General features: G+C 45.7%; 1 protein-coding gene across 1 annotated transcript in view; it reads right to left on the bottom strand.

The window, feature by feature from the left end:
* SYCP3 (synaptonemal complex protein 3) overlaps positions 1 to 24,195 on the bottom strand; it is a 784,994-nt gene that overhangs the window by 533,601 nt on the left and 227,198 nt on the right. The window lies entirely within an intron of this gene.

Below are 24,195 nucleotides of genomic sequence, written 5' to 3' on the forward strand. Positions count from 1 at the left end.
TCTGAGGCATCACTAGCCGTGGCGCAAGGAACATCAAGCAGCGCCAGTAACGCCCACATCATGCTCCACGCGCAGTAAAAAGCAAGTAAAATGTCAAACACAGCGCAAGCCCCACGGCACCCCATGACCAGTTTACAGGCCCCCCAACCAAATTGCGTGAAAACTCGGTGCAGACCAGGTACGAGTATCCATGCGATTTCATGGGGTGCGTCCGGGGTACGTGCTGAGTTTCCACAGGATTTGGCTGGGGTGAGGACGGGGTACCTTCTGAGTTTCCACACGATTTGGCTGTGGTGCGGAAGGGGTACGCGCTGTGCTTCCACGCAAATTGGCTGGGGTGCGGACGGGGTACACGCTGAGTTTCCACGCAATTTGGTTGGGGTGCGGACGGGGTACGCGCTGAGTATCCACGCAATTTGGCTGGGGTGCATCCGGGGTACGCGCTGAGTTTCCATGCGATTTGGCTGGGGTGCACCCGGGTACACGCTGAGTTTCCATGCAATTTGGCTGGGGTGCGTCCGGGGTACGTGCTGACTTTTCAAGTGATTACTCCGTCCCCGCCCCAGCCAAATCGCGTGGCAACCCCTGCGCATACCTTGTCCGCACCACAGCACAATCGGCACGTACCCCGGTTGCACCCCAGACAAATAGCTTGGAAACTCCTGTGCTTACCCTGGACGCACCCCAGCCAAATCGCATGGACAATCCCACGCATATGCCCGCGATACATGCACAAATCCACTGGAAGCTGACCCCTCCTGACGGGACAGCCACACCCCAGCCCCCATCACCCGTGACCACACCCAGCAGGCAGCCCCACCACAAGGGACCCACCTGTTAGGCAGAATCAAATGCAGTACCCTTTGGGAACACTACACACAATTAAGACTACAAGTGTAAGTACAATTTCACCTTTGGTACAAGCCTGTACTACACAGTAATGTGGTAGCAGTGGCTGAGCAGCCAGGCTTATCTCAAGTGTAAAGTGAGCAGTACAAGAGGTTACACAAAGGGACAGCAATCACAGTGGTTCAAACAAACACCTACTCAAGGTTTCGTGGTAAAAGAATATTTTTTTTAATTTATTTATTTTTTATTTAGTTTTTACAAACTTTTCAAAATCTAAAACTATAACAACACATTGAGTGTGAGAGAATAAAAAAAAACATAGAATACAAAAAAGAAAAGCTTAATAAGACATAGAAACTATATAAAAAGAGAAAAAATAACAACATTTCCAATTCCACATTTAGACTACTACTGAAACTCAGCATCTTGCTTCTATACATTCGTTTTCAGCTACTTAAGATAGTCCATGGACTTACTTATTTAATAGTCTATTCACTCTTGTGTTTTTTACATTCCTTCACTTTCTTCTGTCGATCGATAACATCACCTCTATTTATGGCGGCTCCACGTCAGCTGATTCTATTGGATTGGTCTCTAAACATGTTTGGATTTGGTCTAGGAATCTCATTGTGGCGATCCTTAGGGTTTTGCTCTCGCCAGTGTGTAGATGCCTCCACCATTCTTCTGCATTGTATGTCAGAACTCGATTCCTCTCAAGCCTTAAACATTGTTCGCGCTGATCTTTTAATTCAGCACAAAACAATATCAAATGCTTTAGGTTTTCATCTTCTCTAGCACACAACCTGCACTTGGAGTTACTTATTTCAATTGACCTTCTCCAAATTAGAACTTCTTTTGTTTCGAAGATATTTAATCTGAACTTCAGGTATAATTTTCTTAGTCGTTTGCACGGTGATAACATTAAATAGTTTGCAAGTGTGTTACGTTTTTTGGCTTCTGATGGTGCGTTGTTCATACATTTTTGTGCCGCTCTTTTCTCACATACTTGGATCCAGTCTAGATCTAATAATTTCTTTTTCACCAGGTCGGGGTTCTGCCATATTGTTTGTTCATCTGACCCCACCTGTGCAAGAATCTCTTTGCACTGGCTCTTCCATTCATCTAATGCAGATTGCCTTGTACTCTTCTTTTGACTAGAATATACATTTATTTACACAGTCAGTTGGAAAACATTCCACTAGTAAGAGCAGCTCATTATCACAATCTAATATACTACAATACACAACAAATTCGGTTCTGGACAAGTTCAGCTCCCCTGAAGTGGGAGCAAAATGGCACTTCAGTTACTTTTAAAAAGGGGTAAAAAAAAGGGGTAAAAAGGGGTAAAAAGACAAGGTTAAAAGAATTAAAGCAGAAATACTTTCAGAGGTAGGGCAAATAGTTTCAGTTCACTACAACCAGCAATTCAATTCAATAGGCCTGGGCCAAAGTCAATGGTTCAGAGTCTTGTATAGGATAGCAGAGTTCTGGTAGTAAACGGGTACGATTTTGCCACGGTTTTTAGAAGTAGTTGGTCAGACGAAAAGTTAAAAATCAGTTTAGGGAAGGACAAGCCTTCAAAGTTGGGAAAGTTTCACAAACTTTCACCGCGGCAGAAAGGATTTCCTGACCGCACTTGCACACTACCTTTTGAATGAAGAAGAGCTGTAGCTGAGGTAGTTGTTCCTGGCAGTTCCTGCAGATCTCGCTGTTCCTGAGCTTCAGTCATGGGGACAAGGAGGACGTCGGGAGGTTCCTGTACTGCCCAAGGAAGAGGCCACAAGCTTGGCAAAACGTCGGTTTAATGTGTGAGTGCCTTAAAGACCACACACTGGTATCCTTCTCACTGGCTATCCGGTTTTCAACAGCACTCTGAAGAAAATTCGACCAGTATAGAGACGGTGTCCAGGTGACTTGCGAGTTAGTTGTTCCCACCAAACTCAAGGGAAGAAGTCGTCCTTGAAGGGCTTCTATGTCGGGGGAGTTTCAGGTAATTCGGACCTGCAGCAGGGCTTCACCGGTGGACAAGGAGTTGCAGCAGTCATCTTCCTTCAGCTCATCTTCGGTTCTCTCGTTCCAGTGGTCGACTCGGCTTTCCAAGTCCCAGAGGCCTGCTTTAAAACAGTTTTCCACCACTCATTCCAGCCTGGCTGTCACTCACCCAGCAGAGTGGCTGGCTGTCCTTGCCGGACAGCCAGCCGGCCAATCACGCCAGAGTGCATTCAGGTTTCCTAGGAGACTAAGCACAGGGAGTTTCAGGCACCTCCCTCACATCCTGTCCACCCGAGACACTTAGGCGCCAGAGGAGGGCTTCAGCACTGAAGCCCGCCAAAGGCCAACGAACAAAGGGACGAAATCTGGTTTCGCGCGCAGAGTTAAACACAAGAAGGACCTTTCGGAAAAGAAACGGTGAAAAAAGAATACCGGAGTCTGTTTTTACAGATAGGTCTTGGGCGCCATATTGAAAAACATGGCTGACTCGATTTTTAGCTACCAGTGTTCGCGGTCGGGAAAAATCAAGGTTGTTTGTTCTAAACCACTGCCACCAGCCATTTCAAGAGTGAAAGGGTAACATTTGACTGTTACATCAGTGTTTAGCCTCAGGGGATGCTAGGCAACCCCTCCAGCACTCTATAGGAAGATAGTGTGTGCTGGGTCTGTACATTTTAAAAGACCAGTAAAGTCAATTTTACTTTACATGCTCTGGGAGACAGTAGTCAGTCCCAGAGAAGGTATTTAAACCTGGGGAAGTCTGAAAGACATCCCTGTGCCACTGCACTGAAGGTGCTGTGTGCAACACAAGAAAAAGGTGATGCCTATGTAGTTGTTTTAAGACTCCATATCCAAAGAACACAAAAGTAAAACACACATCAAAATACATGAAAGAGTGGGAAAAAAGGCTCACACTCTTTCCAGGTAAAAATTAAAATCCTAGAAATCCAGCAAAGTTGCTGGCGGTCTCAAAAGGTAAGGGAAACTAGCACATTCTTGAGAATTCTCCCTAACACTCGTCCCCCCCCGGACAAAGGGACAGGAGGATTTAATTCAATCCTGGATGAATCTCCTTACTCCAGTCAGTCAAACATCCTGGAGAGACCATCAGCATTTTGGTGGTGACACCCAGACCTGTGTTCAATGGTAAATTCAAACCCTTGCAGGCTGATTGACCATCTCAGTAGTTTTGGATTTTCCCCTTTCATTTGCATCAACCATCTCAAGGGTTGGTGGTCAGTCAAGTATGGTCTAAACTTCTTTAGTGACCACACAATAGCAAAACATTCTCTTTCAATCGTTGCCCACCTTGTCTCAGGTACCTTTGGCTTCCTGCTGATGAAGCAAATGGGGTGCTTCCTACCTTTCTCATCCAGCTGACTCAGAACTGCACCTATACCTGTATTTGAAGCATCTGTCTGCACAATGAAGGTTTGCTTATAGTCAATAGCTCTTAGGACTGGAGCTTGCCAAAGGGCTTTCTTAAGACCTTCAAATGCTTGAGTGCACTCCTCATTCCACCTGACCTTTTTAGGACATTTGGGTGAGGAGATCACATTCAAGGGAAAAACTACGGTCCCATAGTTCTCTATGAAGTCCCTATAGTAACCAGTGAGGCCTAGGAAGGCTCTCACCTGGGTTTGAGTAGTAGGGTGGCCCAGTTTTGTGCAGCTTGTACCTTGCTAGGCAATGGCCTGATTTCACCTCCTCCTACCTTATGTCCACGGTAGACCACTTTACTCTGACCAATTTGACACTTACTCGCCTTTATGGTCAGATGGCCCCGCTCAAGAGCCTGCAAAACATATCCTAAGTGGTCAACATGTTCTTTCCAAGTAGGGCTGAACACTGCAATGTCATCCAAGTATGCCATGCAGAAGTCCTCCATCCCATTCAGAACCTGGTTAACCAACCTTTGGAATGTTGCAGGTGCATTCTTTACTCCAAAAGGCATTACCTTAAACTGGTAGAAGCCTGCTGGGGTTGGAATGCAGTTTTCTCCTTGGCATGGTCTGTCAGGGCTATTTGCCAATAGCCTTAAGTGAGATCAAATGTACTGAGGTACTTGGCTGAACCAAGCTTGTCCATCAGTTCATCTGTCCTTGGTAAAGGATGGGCATTAGTCTTAATGACTGCATTAAGAGCTCTATAGTCCAGACAGAATCTGAACTCCTTGGATCCTGCCTTTGGCACTAGTACAACTGGACTAGACCATGGACTGGTAGAGGGCTCTATTACCCCGACATCAAGCATCTTGTTGACCTCTTCCTTTATGTAGGTTCCTACATGATCTAACATCCTGTAACCTCTGCTTTTAAGAGGTAAACAGTCACCAGTGAAAATATCATGCTAGCCCCAAGGGGTCAAGCCTGGTGATAGTGAAAACAGGGATGCAAACTGATTTAACAGAAACTTGCACTCCTCCTGTTGTTCAGCTGTCAAATTAGAAGAGAGATTGACTCCTTCTATCTTCTCATCTAAAGGCTGTCCTCTGAGTAGGTCAGGTAGAGGTTCACTCTCCTCCTCCTCTTGAGCTGAAGCTAGAAGCAAAGCTCCTACTTCTGGTCTTGCGACATAAGCTTTTAGACGGTTGGTGTAAAAGACTCTGCAAGCCTCCTTAGGATTTCCTAAGTCCACCAGATAGTTGACCTCTCCAAGTTTACCTGTAAGGGAGAATTCTCATTTCATGGCTAATTTCCCTTACCTAGTGAGTCCCTCAGCAGCTTTACTCGATCTCTGGAGTTGTTTCTTTTCCACTTGGTAAGAGTGTGAGCTTTTCACCACTCTTACTTGTATTTTGAAATGTGTTTTAACCCGTTTTTGTGATTGTGGGCTCTGGAGGACACCACTTCACTAGCCCCCTTCTTTGTGTGTGTCACACAGCACCTTCTGTGCAGTGGCACAGGGTTTTCGTTCAGACTTCCCACCGATTCCATTTCTGAGGTGACTACTGTCCCCCAAAAAAGGGTAAAGTTACCATTAACTTTACTTAGTCAAAACTAACCACAGATCCAGTACACTCCATCTTACATGGAGTACTGGAAGGGTTAACTCTTAACTCTTTATCTGTACCTCCTAGAGCATTTTTTCGCTCTTTTAACATTTAGACATGGCTGATGGCAGTGGTATCTACCCTAACCTTCTACCGCGGTTATCTTATATAACCGTGGTAATATTGTAGGCTATTGTGTTAGCCTCAAACTTAAACCCTAACCTTCTACCGCGGTTATCTTATATAACCGTGGTAATATTGTAGGCTATTGTGTTAGCCTCAAACTTAAACCCGCTTGACCAATTCCTTTTTCGTTTGGCTCCGGTGCGGTTTATTCGCCATTTCTTTTTGTTAAAGTCCTTGTGTTTTACTTTGCACGGCAAACCAGGTTTGCCTTCTTTCACTGTTCACTGTCTTTTGGCGGGCTTCTACCTAGAAGCCCTCCTCAAGGCGCCTGTGTGTTTAGGTGGGCTGAATGTGAGGGAGGGGTCTAGTCACCCCCTGCACAGGGTATCCTAGGAAACCCAAGTCGCACTTTGTCATGATTGGCCAGGTTGGTTGTCCGGGCTGGACAACCCCCCTGCTGGGTGATTGACAGCCAGGCTGTGTGAATGGGGGTTTTTCGCATAAAAGGGAGGTCTCTTGGGCTACAAGTCAGCGAGTCGCCACTGGAACTACAAGGAACCGAAGAGAAGCGGAGAGAACGACGGCTGCCGCAACTACCCCGTCCCGGTGAAGCCCTGCTGCAGTCCTGAGATATCTGCCCTTGAACGACTAAGAGGAGATCCAGTCCGGAGTCTTCTTCCCTTAAGCCTGGTGGGGATAACCAGCTCATCTTCCACAGCAGAGGATCCTCTTCCTTGGTCGAAATCACTGCACACAGCTGTAGTGGTCCGGATAGCCATTTGGAGAGCCTCTCCTGTTTTTAAGGAGCGCACCTTTTATTCGTTGTCGCTGCTGCTGGCTTCATCCCTGTGTGGTGCAGACCCCCTTTCAGACGTCCTCCTTCACCATGAAGCTCCAGGAATCGTGGGTCTGCGGGAAACCAACAGGAACAACTGCCAGGGCACCAGCTGCACCATTGGAATAAGGTACTGTGTTCTGATTGAGGAAACTGGGTGAATCCCTTTTCTCCATTTACAAGGCTTGCCCTTGTCTTCCCTCCTTATAACTTTTGCTTCCGAACATTGACAATATCGAAGTACTCTTGGCTACGTTGAATCGTGAACTATCTGACTGTGTGATCTTCGGCAACAGGCCCCGGTGTCACTTGACCCTGACTCCGGCCCTTTGACTTTTGAACTCTTGTCTACGAGTGTTTCTCGATTCTGTCTGCCTAACCCTGTGATTTTTGCCTCCAACTCCCTCTGGGTATCTCAAGTGCTAAGTGTGTTTTTGCCCCGGTAGAATTTCATGTCACGGATACGCGTTTATTTAGTAGACCGAACTGTCAAAAAAAGTGATGGCAATCGTATTCGCGGTAACGTGTTTTTGTTCGTAACACCGGTTCTTTAAACACAGGGTACTTACCTTGAGACATACTGTACCAAGTGAATTGGTTAGTTGTAGTATATTAGACGTATGATTTGTGTTTAACTTAGATAGAAGTGTTGTGTTACTAACGAATGGTTTAAAAATAAATGTACTTATATTTTTTACCTGAAACCTTGAGTCAGTGTTTGCTTGAGTTACAGTAATTGTGGTCCCTTTGTGTAATCTCTGCTACTGCTCATATACTCTTTAAGATAAGCCTGGCTGCTCCGCCACTGCTACCACTCTGACATAGTAGTACAGGCTTGTACCAAAGCAAAAACTTGTATTGCCACCTGTAGTCTTAATTGTGTGTAGTGGTCCCTAAGGACACTGCACAGGATCCTGCCTAACACTGGTGTACAGCGGTGAGGATTTGGAAGTAGAGTGATTACACTTAGAGTGCTGCTGTTGCTTGGGTTCAACTAACAACAAGGTTAACACCACTAAGTCTATTTAACTAAAAGGAATCATGTCAAGTATGGAAAGCTACACTGAAGAGAGTATTTTACTCTATACTGCTGAGGTTCTGAGAACCATGTGTAGAGATAAGAATCTCTCTGGTAAAGGAAAGAAATCTGAACCGGTTGCAAAGTTAATGGGAACAAGTCTAGAGAGTGGGCAGACGGACCTGCCACTCCAGCAAATGAGGATTGTGATGTTTCTGATTCTGAGAGTGTTACTTTAGAAGAAGTAGATGAGTCCTTGTTAGGTAACCCTACAACTCCTTTGCCTGCTCGGAAAGCACAACCTCTGTCCACAGGGACCCCCGCAGGTCCTACACTTACTCCTGAGTTCATTTCGCTTGAAAAAATGAGACTTGAATTGGAAGTGAAGCGTATTGATGCACAAACTGCCATGAAACATCAAGAGTTAAGGCTCAGAGAAATGGAGCTGAACCATGAACTAGAAATAAAGAAACTGTCTCTAGAAAATGCTTCTCTCCCAGAGTCCTCTAGGTCTTCCAGCCCTAAGAGACCCCGTATGTCAAAAGAAATGATTGGTATGTATGAGACTAAACTTGATGTTTTGGATTGGTTAGCAATGTTTGAGTACAATCATGGGATTCAGGTTATCTCAGGGAATCAGTTGATTCCTTGGCTTTTCTCTAGGCTTCCCACTGTTGCAAGTGATGCTGTAATGGAGTTGGGGGAGGTAGATAAACAGGATTATGAGTGTGTGAAGCTAGCATTAATAGCTAGATTTGGGAAGACCCCGTCCCAGTATCTTAAGAGGTTTAGAACCCTCAAAAAGCATGATGGTACCCCTTGGGCTACCTGGGTGTGTGAATGTTTGAAAAACTTAGATGGTTGCGTTAAGGGTTACAAAGTGAACACTTATGAAGGTTTGAGGAATCTTGTAATGTTGGAGTCTATTTTTGATGTCTGTTCCCCTGAACTTAGACAGCACTTGGCTGATTCAAAGGAGATAGATCCTAAGAAACTAGCTAAGGCTGGTGACTTGTGGGTTGCTAACAGGGCCACTCACAAGGATTCTGGGGCAACTCAGAAAAAGGATGAGGGAAAGCAGCCAAAGAAAGACAACAAAGAGAATTCCAATAATTCCAATCCAAAAGAGGGCCCCAAACATAACCAGGGTAAGCCACAAGGTAAACCGAATCAGGCTAGTGTACCACCTGATTCCACACCAGATGGAGGTCAGAGCAAACCCCCATTCCAGAGAGCATTCGGAAAATGCTTTGTTTGTGGGCTACCTGACCATGTGAAAGGAGATCCCAGGTGTAAGGGTAAACCTTCAGGGATCAACACTGTCTCCTTAGCCTTCTCCCAGGTGGATGAAGTACCTATGACCAGTGGAAACTTTCAGCTACTAGCTGATGAGCCCATGAGCCCAACTGCAGCTGGTGTTTCTTAAGTGTCCTTGGGTCTTTGTGAACAAGAGAACCTAGAAGTCTATAATTCAATCCCAGATAATACTAATGAGTATTACAAAGATAGTGTTCTTGTGAATGGTCAGGAGACCCCTGCCATCAGAGACACTGGAGCCAGCATAACTGTGGTTAATTAATGTTTTTTCAAAGTGGAGGATGTTGCCAAGGCACCCAAACACTTAACCACGTTAGCTGGAGGCCCTGTGCAAATGGTTCCCCAGTTACCAGCTCTCTTCCAGTGTAATGATATGACTGTCAGGATACCTGTAAGTGTGCAAAATAAGGTACCTGGGAGGGTCCTGCTGGGTAATGACCTTAAAACTCTTAGAGTTGTGTCTGGTACCCCCAGGCCCTCAAGCAGAAGGAAGCAGGAGCTCACAAGGTCTGCAAGGGAGAGAACCTTAAGAGGCTCTCCTGGGGACATGATAGAGGAAACTATCACCCCAAGTCCACAGGACTTACTTACTGCTATTGCAGGACAAGAAAAGACAAAGAGGAAACCTAAGTCTGCCAGCAAGAAACCAGCAAGCACACGTGTGCACAGAAGGACATCTCCGAGACTGTCCAAAGTCAAATCTGTGACTCCCACACCAGATGAGGCTGAGTGTGAGGTTCAACCCTGAATGGTCAAACTAGATACTGAGGATTCAGATCTAGAAGAGGATCTTACCTTGGTAGGAGATCTTGACCCTGTTGACCATGCTGAGCTGCAGTCGTTACTGGCAGAAGGTGGACCCAACAGGGACGGTTTCAGGAAAGGACAAAGGGAATGTCCTACCTTGGAAGGTCTTCGCCAACAAGCAACTTCTCAGCTCAATGGAACTGAGCCTGGGAAGTATAGGTTACACTGGGAGGATGGCCTCTTCTACAGTGAACCAACTGAGTCAACCCCTGGAGACTACAATAGACCTGTAGTACGTCTAGTGTACAGACTCCAGGTTCTACAGTTAGCCCATGCGGTACCTCTGACTGGTCACTTAGGTTATAAGAAGACCAAAGAAAGGTTATCTCTGCACTTCTACTGTCCTAAGATGGGTACAGCAGTGGACAAATTCTGCAGAAGCTGCCACACTTGCCAAACCTCTGGCAAGAGTGGGTCCAAGAATGTGTGTAACGCTCACCTGATTCCCGCAGAGGCGCCGGTCTTGACTGGGTGAATGCCGTATCTTCAAAGGTGATGTGTAACACACGGTTGGCTCTTTGGGCTGGACCTCTGTGCACTGTATGTCTGACTCGAAGAGTAAGATGTCTGCAGATAGAAAACATGGGAATAATGAACTGGGGTTATTGGGTGCCTCTCACCTCTTCCCTTTCTCTTCTCCTGTAGAACCCCAAAGGTTAACGCCCTCACCTTAGGTAAGTGAACGCCGAGCTCTCCATCTGCCTCGGGGCAGGGTGCCGTAACCAGTTTCTTCACTGGATAAGGGTGCAGGCCTCTTGACCTCAGAGGACTGCTGTCCGTCGTTAACTGCACGAATGGTAAGTTCTGGGCACTTCAAATGTCTTAAAAGTCTTTTGTAATGATATCTCTTGTTTTGCAGGGTTCCGGCGATGGCGGATGGCGAGCTGATGAGAGTTGAGGATCGAACCCGCGTGAGGAATAGAAGCGCCTGGAAGCACGTAAGTAAGCGCTTGTAGCCTGCTTCACGTTGCGCACTAACTGTCCCTTTTATCTTGCAGGTACAAGTTCGGAGCTTTAGAGAAGCTGAAGGGTGCTGGAATACCCACTGGATTCGGCGTGGGAAGGAGTAATGGCACGTGAGTAATAAAGTTGCCCAATGTCTTTAAACGCACCTTCTTTTGTCTTTCAGATGCGGGATGCAGCGCCGAAGGCCTCCGGAGCGTGCGAAGAGCTGGTAAGCTTTTGTCTTTCAGATGCCGGAATGCAGTGCGAAGACCTCCGGAGCATGCGAAGAGTAGGTAAGCCTTTGTCTTTCAGATGCCGGAATGCAGCGCGAGGCGTTGGTGACAGCCGATGGACCAGGTAAGAGATGCGCTGCCACTGAAGACCGTAGTGCTAACCTGTTCTTTCTTTGTCTTTACAGGTGCTGCTGAAGACTGGATTCCAGGATGGTAAGCCTTTGTTCCCTTAGGCCCAGGATCAGAAGCAGAAGACACGATGAGCGTTCTGCTGCAGAGAATGCAGAATAACACAAAGCAAGATTCATCCATCGGGTGTGGTTTAAATAGCCTCCTGTAGTGCTTAGGTGTCTCCTTCCACAGCCACGCCTAGGTAAGAAAAGAGTTCCTGCTTTCCAGAAGAGTTCCAGTGTTCTGAACCTAGGGAGTGGCTCCTGCCCCACCCAACAGGAAAAGTAGTCCCAAACAGAAGAGGATCAGGGGTTCAACTGGCAGGTAAGTAAGCAGCATGGTCTGCTGCAGGTAAGTCCACCCAAGCATTATGAGCCCGGCGCTTCCAGCGCTGGGACTGGGCATCTTTATGAGCCTGGTGCCACTGGCGCCAGGACAGGGTCCAAAAGGTCCCAATTGGGACTGGCTGGCACTCAGAACCGGGGTTATGGGTCTGCTTCCAAGGGAGTCGGGCAAGTCCTGATCTTTTGGAAGCAGAGATCATGACAATGTGGCACCCTTAGTGTCGCTCCCAGTGGTGGGTATTCCTTTTGAGAGGGTTGGGATTGACATTGTTGGTCCTCTTGATCCTCCCACATCTTCAGGCAACAGGTTTATCCTGGTTGTAGTGGACCATGCCACTAGATTTCCTGAAGCCATACTTATGAGGACTGTTACGGCTCCGGCTGTGGTTAATGCCCTATTTGGAATTTTTACCAGAGTAGGTTTTCCTAAGGAGGTGATATCTGACGGGATCAAATTTTATGTCCCACTACATGCAAACCATGTGGAAAACCTGTGGAGTTACCTACAAGTTCTCAACTGCCTACCACCCCCAAACCAATTGGCTGGTAGAGAGGTTTAACAGAACTATGAAGAGCATGATAGGTTCTTTAGAAGAACCCCTTAGAAGAAAGTGGGACTTTCTACTGCCATGCCTTCTCTTTGCTTATAGAGAAGTCCCTCAGCAGGGAGTAGGATTTAGTCTGTTCGAACTTCTCTAAGGCCATCCAGTAGGAGGTCTATTGGCCCTGATTAAGGAGGGGTTGGAGAGTGCTCCTTCCCCCAAGCCAGTCCGAGTGACTGACTATGTGATAGGTCTCCGGAGGAGAATGTCACACATGATGGCAGAGGCAAGTGACAACTTGAGGGCTGGTCAAGCTCTGGTCAAACATTGGCATGACCAGAAGGATAACATGGTTGAGTTTACTCAAGACCAGCTTGTTCTTGTTATGGTCTCCACAAGGCAGAGGGCCTTGCAGGACAAATGGATAGGACCCTTCAAGGTTGTGGGTAAACCTGGAGAGGTGAACTATCTGGTGGACTAAGGCAATCCTAAGGAGGCTCCCAGAGTCTTTCACACCAACCGTTTGAAGGCTTATGTCTCTAGAACTGACATAGGAGCTTTGCTCCTAGCATCAGCTCAGGAGGAGGAGGAGAGTGAACCTCTGCCTGACCTCCTCAGAGGCTTACCTTTGGATGAGCAAGTGGAAGGAGTTAATCTCTCTTCCAGTCTCACATCTGACCAACAGGATGAGTGCAAGTTACTGTTAAATCAGTTTGCCTCCCTGTTCTCACATTCACCACGCTTGACCCCTTGGGGCCAGCATGACATACGCACTGGTGACTGTATGCCTTTCAAAAGCAGGAGGTACAGAATGTCAGACAATATCAGATCCCACATAAGGAATGAGGTCAACAAGATGCTTGAACTCGGGGTTATAGAGCCCTCTACAAGCCCATGGTCTAGCCCAGTTGTGCTTGTACCAAAAGCAGGATCCAAGGAGTTGAGATTCTGTGTGGACTATAGAGCTCTAAATGCAGTCACCACGACTAATGCCCATCCTTTGCCTAGGACAGATGAGTTGGTGGACAAACTTGGTGCAGCCAAGTACCTCAGCACATTTGACCTAACGTCAGGCTATTGGCAAATAGCCCTGACAGGCCATGCCAAGGAGAAAACTGCATTCTCCACCCCTGCTGGCCTCTACCAATTCAAGGTAATGCCTTTTGGATTAAAGAATGCACCTGCTACATTTCAGAGGATGGTCAATCAAGTTCTAAATGGGATGGAGGACTTCTGCATGGCATACTTGGATGACATTGCAGTGTTCAGCCCTACATGGAAAGAACATATTGAACACCTAAGCTATGTATTGCAGGATCTGGAACAGGCTCATCTGACCATAAAGGCAAGCAAATGTCAAATTGGTCAGAGTAAAGTGGTCTACCTTGGACATGAGGTAGGAGGAGGTGAAATAAGGCCATTGCCTAGCAAAGTACAAGCTGTACAAAACTGGGCCACCACTACTACTCCAACCCAAGTGCAAGCCTTCTTAGGTCTCACTGGGTATTACAGGAACTTCATAGAGAACTATGGGACCATAGCTTCTCCCTTGAATGTCATCTCCTCTCCCAAATTTCCTAAAAGGATCAGGTGGAATGAGGAGTGCAATCAAGCCTTTGAAGGTCTAAAGAAAGCCCTTTGTCAAGCTCCAGTCCTAAGAGCTCCTGACTATCACCAACCCTTCATTGTACAAACTGATGCTTCTAATGTAGGAATAGGTGCAGTCCTTAGTCAACTGGATGAGAAAGGTAGGGAACACCCCATTTGTTTCATCAGCAGGAAGTTACAAGGTGGGCAACAATAGAAAGAGAATGTTTTGTTATTGTGTGGTCACTGAAGAGGTTCAGGCTATACTTGTATGGATCTACCTTCATCATTCAAACTGACCACCAACCCTTGAGATGGCTGATGCAAATGAAAGGGGAAAACCCAAAGTTACTCAGATGGTCAATCTACCTCCAAGGATTTGATTTTTCCATTGAGCACAGAGCAGGAAGTCACCACCGAAATGCTGATGGTCTCTCTAGGATGTTTGTAACCGACTAGAGGTATGAGAACCATCCAGGAGTGGATTAAGTCATCCTGTCCCTTAGTCTGTGGGGGCGAGTGTTAATGAGAATTCTCATTTCATGGCTAATTTCCCTTACCTAGTGAGTCCCTCAGCAGCTTTGCTGGATCTCTGGAGTTGTTTCTTTTCCACTTGGTAAGAGTGTGAGCTTTTCACCACTCTTATTTGTATTTTGCTATGTGTTTAACCTGTTTTTGTGATTGTGGGCTCTGGAGGACACCACTTCACTAGCCCCCTTCTTTGTGTGTGTCACACAGCACCTTCTGTGCAGTGGCACAGGGTTTTCGTTCAGACTTCCCACCGACTCCATTTCTGAGGTGACTACTGTCCCCCAAAAAAGGGTAAAGTTACCATTAACTTTACTTAGTCAAAACTAACCACAGATCCAGTACACTCCATCTTACATGGAGTACTGGAAGGGTTAACTCTTAGCTCTTTATCTGTACCTCCTAGAGCATTTTTTCGCTCTTTTAACATTTAGACATGGCTGGTGGCAGTGGCATCTACCCTAACTTTCTACCGCAGTTATCTTAAATAACTGTGGTAATATTGTAGGCTATTGTGTTAGCCTCAAACTTAAACCCGCCTGACCAAATCCTTTTTCGTTTGGCTCTGCTGCAGTTTATTCGCCATTTCTTTTTGTTAAAGTCCTTCTTGTGTTTTACTTTGCGCGGCAAACCAGGTTTGCTTTCTTTGTTCACTGTCTTTTGGCAGGCTTCTACCTAGAAGCCCTCCTCAAGGCGCCTGTGTGTCTAGTTGGGCTGAATGTGAGGGAGGGGTGTAGTCACCCTCTGCACAGGGTATCCTAGGAAACCCAAGTCGCACTTTGTCATGATTGGCCAGGGTGGCTGTCCGGGCCAATCAAATGCCCTTAACTCGAAACCCTGTTTAGCACGAATACTATACCCTGTTTAGCACTATCACATGCTCAACAACTAGGACACGTGATCACAATATGCAGCGGTAGCCATGCCTAAGGCTCTGCATTACCAAGCATATCCTATCAAGTTGACGAAATAAATGCTGTGCCCACCCAGTCATAATATCAGCACAGCAAGTAACGGATTGCCCACAGAGCCAACTATTACTGCATTATACTAGCCTACTCTTACATGCCTCAATTGTATGCCTAGATGCTAACAATTGGCATGGCATATTGCATAGTACTCCATAGTTATCTGTCTTTTCGTCACTGCACTCTCCTTACAATCTATATGCGCGCCCTATGTGCTAATCCTGTGGCTCAACCTATTGTCTACATACCATGTGTATAAATTGAAACTAGACCACTGTGCCTCAATTGCATTACAATGTACTTCTCACTGTGCATTAACTTGAGAAAACAAACGTGTCTACAGTGCCTAGCTGCTTTATATTTTATGCTTATTGCGCTCTATCTTGTAAAACTGAATCTAGCTTACTGTGCCTCATCCGCCTTATATACTATTGCTTACTGTGCATTAATTTTGAAATTCATATCTAGGCCACTGTGTAGTGCCTCCTATGTACATGACCTTTAGAAATTGAAACTAGACCACAATGCATGAACTGCACTACATTCTAAATGTTTACTGTGCATCAGCTAAAAATCGAATTTAACCTATCGTGCCTCTTGGCGTAGTATATCCCTCCTGCCTCCTAAACCTGATTTTAACTGTCTGTGCCTTACTGCAATTATGAATATGAGAAACTCCTTTCAAACCTCTCTAGAAATGACCATTATAATAATTATCCACCAGACAACTCTCACTAACTGCCTCAAAATAGGCCACCTACCGAAAACCATGGCCAGTATCAGATCCTTACCATGTCCAGTCATAGAAAGGAACAACAAACTTCGAGCTAGGTTACCTCGCCTCCATGAACCACGATCAAGTACCCTATCTAAGTAGGACCACTATCCAAACAATAACCGTTCCAAATCTAAACTGCCCCACTATCCTGATAAACTAGCCTTAACTACAATGCAGAAACCAGCAAAAACTAAACTTAGCCTACCCAAACCCACAAACACCTGCGCGCTTATCAACTCTGCCAACTTTAACATGGCCCTAATAAATGCTAGATCTTTGGTAGCAAATGCCACAGACATAGCCAACCTGATCACCTTAAATAACCTCGACCTCTTAGCAGTCACTGAGTCATGGTTACATGATGCAGCAGGCCCAGCCCTTGCTCTAACGGTCCCAGAAAACTACCAAATCCTCAGAGCGGACAGAACCAACGCTAGAGGAGGAGATACCGCCATCATAGCCAAAACACAAACAGCAATTAGACTTATACCATCACCTCCAATTACTTCCTGTGAAAGGCTCACATCGAAAATACCAATATTTAACTCTAAGACACTAACAATCTATCTTGTGTACAGGCCCCCAGGACCGATTTGATCCTTCGAGGACAACATCTCAAGTATCCTCTCCAACAATACAAAAGAAACCTCTCAGGTACTTTTATTGGGGGACTTCAACCTTGGTTTCAATGACCACACAGACAGTGACGCCAAAGCTATCGCCAATATGCTCCTAGAACAATGATTTACCCAAAAAGTGAATCAACCAACACATTCAAAAGGCAGAACCCTCGACTGGGTGGCCGTCCTAAATTGTAACCTCTCCATTAACTCTACTTCCCCCCCCTACCATGGACATATCACCACCTGATTGCCTTCACTATGGTAATAGACAAACAGCCACAAACTAATACGATCATAGCCCCTCCTCAACCTACCAGGAACAAAAGAGATATCACAGTGGACAGGCTTCTACCACTTATCCTGCCTTCACTGAGCCTATTATCATCATCCACTGACCCCAATATACTAGTTGACACCTACAATACAACCATGACCAGAGCCTTGGATTCTATTGCACCCCTTAAAATACGCAAAAGCAAACCGCGAGCACATCTAAACGCTTGGTTCACCCCACATTCAAAAGAACTTAGTCAAAAAAAAGAAAATTGGAAGCCTTATGGCGCCACACCCCGTCAGCAGAAAATAAAACGAACCTAACCAAACTTGCTGACCACTACAAAAAAGAAATAATCAACACAAAGAAAGACCTTCATAACGGCAGGATTTCTAAGGCCAGCTCCAACACAAAGGAGCTCTTTACCATACTTCGAGAAATGGAGGCCTCCATTCCTCCAGCTGACAATATAACTAAAGACAAAGGGCCTCATTACAAACGCGTTAAAAACCAACCCGCAAAGGGACCAGGGAGCTAATTACGGTACCGCAATTTGCGGTACCGTAATTAGTGCCTTCCCCATTCCCACAGAGCCCTATGGGGCAAAAATGGGAATGGGGAAGGGCAATGGTGGAAGGGGGAATTACCGCCCCGCCAACCTTGGAATAGGGCGGTAATTCCCCTTTCCACCAAGGCGGTGCCGGTATTTTACCGGCATGAACCATGGCGCTAATAGCGCCATGGTTCACCGCCATCCGTGTAATGAGGCCCAAAGTCTGGTGCACCCACATACAGAACGCATTAGCCAATAAAATTGTACTCCTGCAGGGAAAAATTTCGAACAAGAAATCCTCTCTTACCAAACAAGAGGCTCACACTCTGACCCCCAAAACTCTAACGAATAAACCAGATCAATTTAAATTCTCAAAAGTCTCTATCCTTGAAGTGAAGAAAATCATCTCCTCCCTGAAACCAACTAGATGCCATGGCAACAACTGCCCAGCGCAATTAATTAAAGCTGCAGCCAGAGACCTGTCACCAAACTCATCAATGCATCATTTTCAACATAATACTGTCCCACACAATCTCAAAGAATCCTGGGTCTTAATGTTACTGAAAAAACAAACATTAGATCCAGCCACACCAACTAACTACAGGCCCATTACGACGGTGCCTTTCCTTCGGATGATACTTGACAGAGTAGCATACCTTCAGATACAAAAATATCTGGAAACAAATCATCTCCTCGACACCCGCCAATCAGGTTTCAGGCCACAACACGCCACTGAAACTGGTTCCATGTCTTAAAATCACGTCAAAAATGGCCGTGAATACAAAAAATGTTGGCAAAAATGCTGTGGTTTTTTGTGCCACAGTGATGTAAAGGATGCAGGGGACCCATTATACCATTTAACGGGAGCGGGGGACACCCTCGCAACCCCCGCTCCCCTTAAATGGTATAATGGGGTACACCCCTACTGGGTCAAACCACAGCATTTTTGCTGTGATTTTATTTACTGGTGACTTTTTTGCCGCAATTTTATTATCTGGTACCCTGAAACTGCACTGATTGAATTAAAAACACAAATTGAGGCACTTACAGACAAAGGGAAAATTGCCATGCTGCTCCTCCTTGACCTGTCAGCCGCCTTTGACTTTGTGGACCACGAAGTCCTTTGTAAACACCTTGCCTCAGCGGCTCACTTCTCTAAGGACACTGTGGCATGGATACAATCATTCCTTAACAATAGAACTATGCAAGTCTTTTCCGCCTCAGCAGATCCTATCCCCATAACTTGTGGCATTCAACAAGGATCATGCGTTTCACCCACCATGTACAACATCTTCACGAAGCCATTGTTTGTCAAATTGGACAATCGGGGTGGCATCTACACTAACTAGGCAGATGACACCCAGATCCTCATACCCCTTTCAGGCAATTACATCACTGACACGGCTCTTGTGAACAAAATCTACCTCATTAAGGCATGGATGGCCACACATGGCCTCTGCCAGAATGACGACAAGACTGAACTTCTAATACTAGGAACCTCAGCCAACCTCAAAAAACTTAACAACGATTACTCCTCCTTCAACATTGATGGAAACTCTATCAAGGTTGTAAAGGAAGTAAAAACGCTTGGATTTTACCTTGACTCCACTCTAACCATGAGCAAACAAGTCAATTCTTTAGCGTCTACATCAGCATATACAATGACCTTATCTATCCTCAACCAGCTGCATCATTTTAGCGAATGCCCTCATACTCTCAAGATTAGACTACTGTAATGCTCTTTACTTGGGGGCTAACAAGTACATCTTAAACAAGATCCAAACGCTACAAAATAACGCCCTAAGAACGGCACTAAATAACCCAAATAAAGATCACATATCTGTGATTAGAAGACAAAACCACTGGCTGACAATCAAGGAAAGAATCCTGCTAAAAACAACCTCCCTGACCCACAAATGCCTCAATAATGCTGCACCACGGTACCTCACCGATCGGATAGTCAAGAAAACAACCACTCGCCTGACTAGGTCTTCCAACTCATGCTGCCTCAGCGTACCACGCTTCAATCTAGCCAAATCTGGCGGCAGAAGTTTCCCAGTTATGGCACCCCAAACGTGGAACTCACTGCCCTACTGACTCCGGGTTGATCAAACGTACCCTAGCTTCAGAAGCAACATACAGAAATGGATCAGAACCAATGACGCTCACCCTAGGACCTAATGCTAAACAACATACCAAGCCAAGTATCTGTTATCATAAAATCCTGCAACTGAAACTACATCCTATACTGCTCTCGGCAACGTAATTGTATATATCTGTAATGTAATTGTGTATATCCTCAATGTTTACCTGCAATTTGTGAACCATAATTTGTGTACTGTGAATATCTCCATCTCTGTACCTGTAATACTATGATTGCAACTCTGTTTTCTGAAGCCTAAAGCCTCTTTGTACTGCTTGCTCCCAGTTACCTTTGGGTTTGGTGCGCCATACAAAAATAAACAAACAAATACTTACAAGTATCCTGACAGTCATGTCATTGCACTGGATGAGAGCTGGTAACTGTGGAAGCATTTGGACAGGGCCTCCAGCAAGCTTAGTGAGGTATTTGGGTGCCTTAGCAACATCCTCAACCTTGAAAAAGGATTCATCAACTACAGTAATGCTGGCTCCAGTGTCTCTAATGGCAGGGGTCTCCTGACCATTCACAAGAACACTGTCTTTGTAATACTCTTTAGTATTGTCTGGAATGGAATTGCAGACATCTAAGTTATGCTGTTCCCACAGACCCAGGGACACTAAAGAAACACTGACTGAGACTTTCATGGGTTCCTCAGCTAGTAAGTGAACGTTTCCACTTGCCATTGGCACTTCTTCCTCTGGGGAGAAGGCTAAGGAGACAGTGTGGATCCCTGAAGGTTTACCCTTACATCTGGGAACCCCTTTCACATGGTCAGTTGACCCACAAGCATAACAATTTCCAAATGTCTTAATGAATGGGGGTTTGGTCTGACCTCCTTCTGGTTTATGTTAGGCAGAATCAGCTGCAGTACCCTCTGGGAATACTACAGGTAATTAGGACTACAAGTGTAAGCACAATTTCACCTTTGGTACAAGCCTGTACTACACAGTAAAGTGGTAGCGATGGCTGAGCAGCCAGATTTATCTCAAGAGTTTAAATGAGCAGTAGAACAGGTTACACAAAGGACTGACAGTCACAGTTGATTCAAATATCCACTAGTCAAGCTTTCTTGGTAAAAGAATATACATGTATTTACTTGGTCAGTTAGAAAACATTACACTAGCATAGCATCTCAATATCACACACTAATAAACCACAAAAATACAACCGGTAAGTAAATGAACAAGTTTAGCTCCAAATGAAGTGGGAGCAAAATGGCACTTCAGATATTTGTTAAAGGAGTAGAAAGACAAGGTTATAAGAATAGACAGTCCAAATATATTCATAGGCAGGGCAAAGGGTTTCAGTTAGATACAACCAGCAATTATTCTCAATAGGCCTGCGCCAAAGTCAATGGTTCAGAGTCTTTTGTATTGGATAGCACAGTTCTGCTATATAACGGTTAAGTCTTTGCCACGGAGATTAGAAGAATTTGGCTAGGCGAAAAGTTTGACGAATATTAAGGGAAGGACAAGCCTTCGTAGTTGAGGAAAGTTTCACGCACTTTCCCGATGGCCGAAAGGATTTCCGCACCGCGTTTGCACAGTACCTTGTCAATGAAGAAAGCTGTAGCTGAGGCAGTTGTTCCTGGCAGTTCGAGCAGATCTCACTGTTCTGAGCTTCAGTTGTGGGGACAAGAAGGAGGATGTCGGGAGGTTCCTGCACTGCCCAGGGATGAGGCCAAAAGCTGTAGCAAGACGTTGGTTTAAGGTGTGAGTGCCTTAAAGTGCACAAGCTGGTTTCCTTCCCTCTGGATATCCAGTTTTCAACAACACTCTGATGAAAATTCGACCAGATGGGGACGGTGTCCAGGTGGCTTGCGAGTTGGTTGTTCCCACCAAACTCAAGGGAAGAAGTTAACCTTGAAGGGCTTCTCTGTCATCAGAGTTTCAGGCAATTCAGACCTGCAGCAGGGCTTCACCGGTCGTCCAGGAGTTGCAGCAGTCCTCTTCCTTCAGCTCGTCTTAGGTACTTTCTTTCCAGTGGTCGACTCTGCTTTCCAGGTCCCAGAGACCTGCTTTAAAACAGTTTTCCCCGGTATACCGTCCTTTGATCGTTTTTTATTTGGGGGGGGGGGGGTTAAAAATAAAAAAAATGTGTGTAAGGGAATAAAAAAACAAAAAAGATTCGATGGGCTTTTTAAAAAAAAATAATTACGCGGTAAAAAACCCAGCGATGAAAAGTCCTGCGATTAAATAATGTAGAACCGTTTTCCCCCATTCATTCCAGCTTGGCTGTCACTCACACAGCAGGGTGGCTGTCCTTGCCGGGCAGCCACCCGGCCAGTCACGCCAGAGTGCATTCAGGTCTCTTAGGAGACTAAGCACAGGGAGTTTCGGGCACCTCCCTCACATCCTGCCCACCCCAGAAACTCAGGCGCCAGAGGAGGGCTTCAGCACTGAAGCCAGCCAAAGGCCAACGAACAAAGGGACCAAACCTGGTTTGGCGCGCATAGACAAATACAAGAAGGACCTTTCCTAAAAGAAATGGGGAAAAAATATGACCAGAGTCTGTTTTTACAGATAGGTCTTGGGCGCCATATGGAAAAACATGGCTGACCCGATATTTAGCTACCATTGTTAGCGGTTGGGAAGAATCACGGTAGTTGATCTAAACCACTGCCACCAGCCATTTAAAGTAGGAAGGGGTAACATTTTACTGTTACATGAGTGTTTTGACTCAGGGGAAGCTAGGCAACCACTCCAGCACTCCATAGTATAGTAAATCTAAAGAGACTAGTAAAGTCAATTTAACTTTACAGACTCTGGGAGACAGTAGTCAGTCCCAGAGAAGGTACTTAAACCTTGGGGAGTCTGAAAGACACCCCTGTGCCACGGGACTGAAGGTGCTGTGTGACACACAGAAAAAGATGCCGCCACTGGAGTTGTTTTAAAACTCCATAACCAAAGAACACAAAAGTAAAACACACAAAATACATGGAAGAGGGGGGAAAAAAGGCTCACACTCTTCCCAGGTAAAAAATGAAACCCTAGAAATCCAGCAAAGTTGCTGGGGGTCTCAAAAGGTAAGGGAAATTAGCACATTTGGAGAATTCTCCCTAACACTCGTCCCCCCCCAGACTAAGGGACAGGAGTATTTAATCCACTCCTGGATGAATCTCCTTACTCAAGTCGGTCAAACATCTTGGAGAGACCATCAGCATTTTGGTGGTGACAACCTGACCTGTGTTCAATGGTAAAATCAAACCCTTGCAGGCTGATTGACCATCTCAGTAGTTTTGGATTTTCCCCTTTCATTTGCATCAACCATCTCAAGGGTTGGTGGTCAGTTTGAATCACAAAAGTAGATCCATACAAGTATGGTCTAAACTTCTTCAATGACCACACAATAGCAAAGCATTCACGCTCAATGGATGCCCACCTTGTTTCTGGTTCCTTCAGCTTCCTGTTGATGAAGCAAATGAGGTGCTCCCCACCTTTCTCATCCAGTTGACTAAGGACTGCACGTATACCTGTATTTGAAGCATCTGTCTGCACAATGAAGGTTTGGTTATAGATAGGAGGCCTTAGGACTGGAGCTTGACAAAGGGCTTTCTTTAGGCCTTCAAATGCTTGAGTGCACTCCTCATTCCACCTGACCTTTTTAGTGAATTTGGGAGAGGAGACCACATTCAAGGGAGAAGCTATGGTCCCATAGTTCTCTATGAAGTTCCTATAGTAACCAGTGAGGCCTAGGAAGGCTCTCACCTGGGTTTGTGTAGTAGAGGTGGCCCTGTTTTGTACAGCTTGTACTTTGCTAGGCAATGGCCTGATTTCACCTCCTCCTTCCTCATGTCCAAGGTAGACACTTGATTCTGACCAATTTGACATTTTCTAGTCTTTATGGTCAGATGGGCCTGCTCAAGAGCCTGCAAAACATATCCTAAGTGGTCAACATGTTCTTTCCAAGTAGGGCTGAACACTGCAATGTCATCCAAGTATGCCATGCAGAAGTCCTCCATCCCATTCAGAACCTGATTAACCATCCTTTGGAATGTAGCAGGTGCATTCTTTAATCCAAAAGTCATTACCTTAAACTGGTAGAGGCCTGCTGGGTTTGAGAATGCAGTGTTCTCCTTGGCATGGTCTGTCAGTGCTATTTGCCAAGAGCCTGAAGTTAGATCAAATGTATTGAGGTACTTGGCTGAACCAAGTTTGTCCACCAGTTCATCTGTTCTTGGTAAAGGGTGGGCATCAGTCTTGGTGACTGCATTAAGAGAATCTCAACTCCTTGGATCCTGCCTTTGGTACTAGAACAACTGGACTAGACCATGGACTGGTAGAGGGCTCCATTACCCCGAGATCAAGCATCTTGTTGATCTCCTCCTTTATGTGGGATCTTACATGATCTGACATCCTGTAACCTCTGTCACCAGTTTGACAATCATGCTGGCCCCCACGGGTCTAGCCTGGTAATAGTGAAAACAGGGAGGCAAACTGATTTAACAGAATCCTGCACTCCTCCTATTGTTCAGGTGTCAAATTAGAAGAGAGATTAACTCCTATTTTCTCATCTAAAGGCTGGCCTCTGAGTAGGTCAGTGTCATGATGCCTTCCCTGGGGAACCAGAC

This window comes from Ambystoma mexicanum, chromosome 12, assembly GCF_040938575.1.
Source record: "Ambystoma mexicanum isolate Mex_15411 chromosome 12, UKY_AmexF1_1, whole genome shotgun sequence".
NCBI lineage: Eukaryota > Metazoa > Chordata > Amphibia > Caudata > Ambystomatidae > Ambystoma > Ambystoma mexicanum.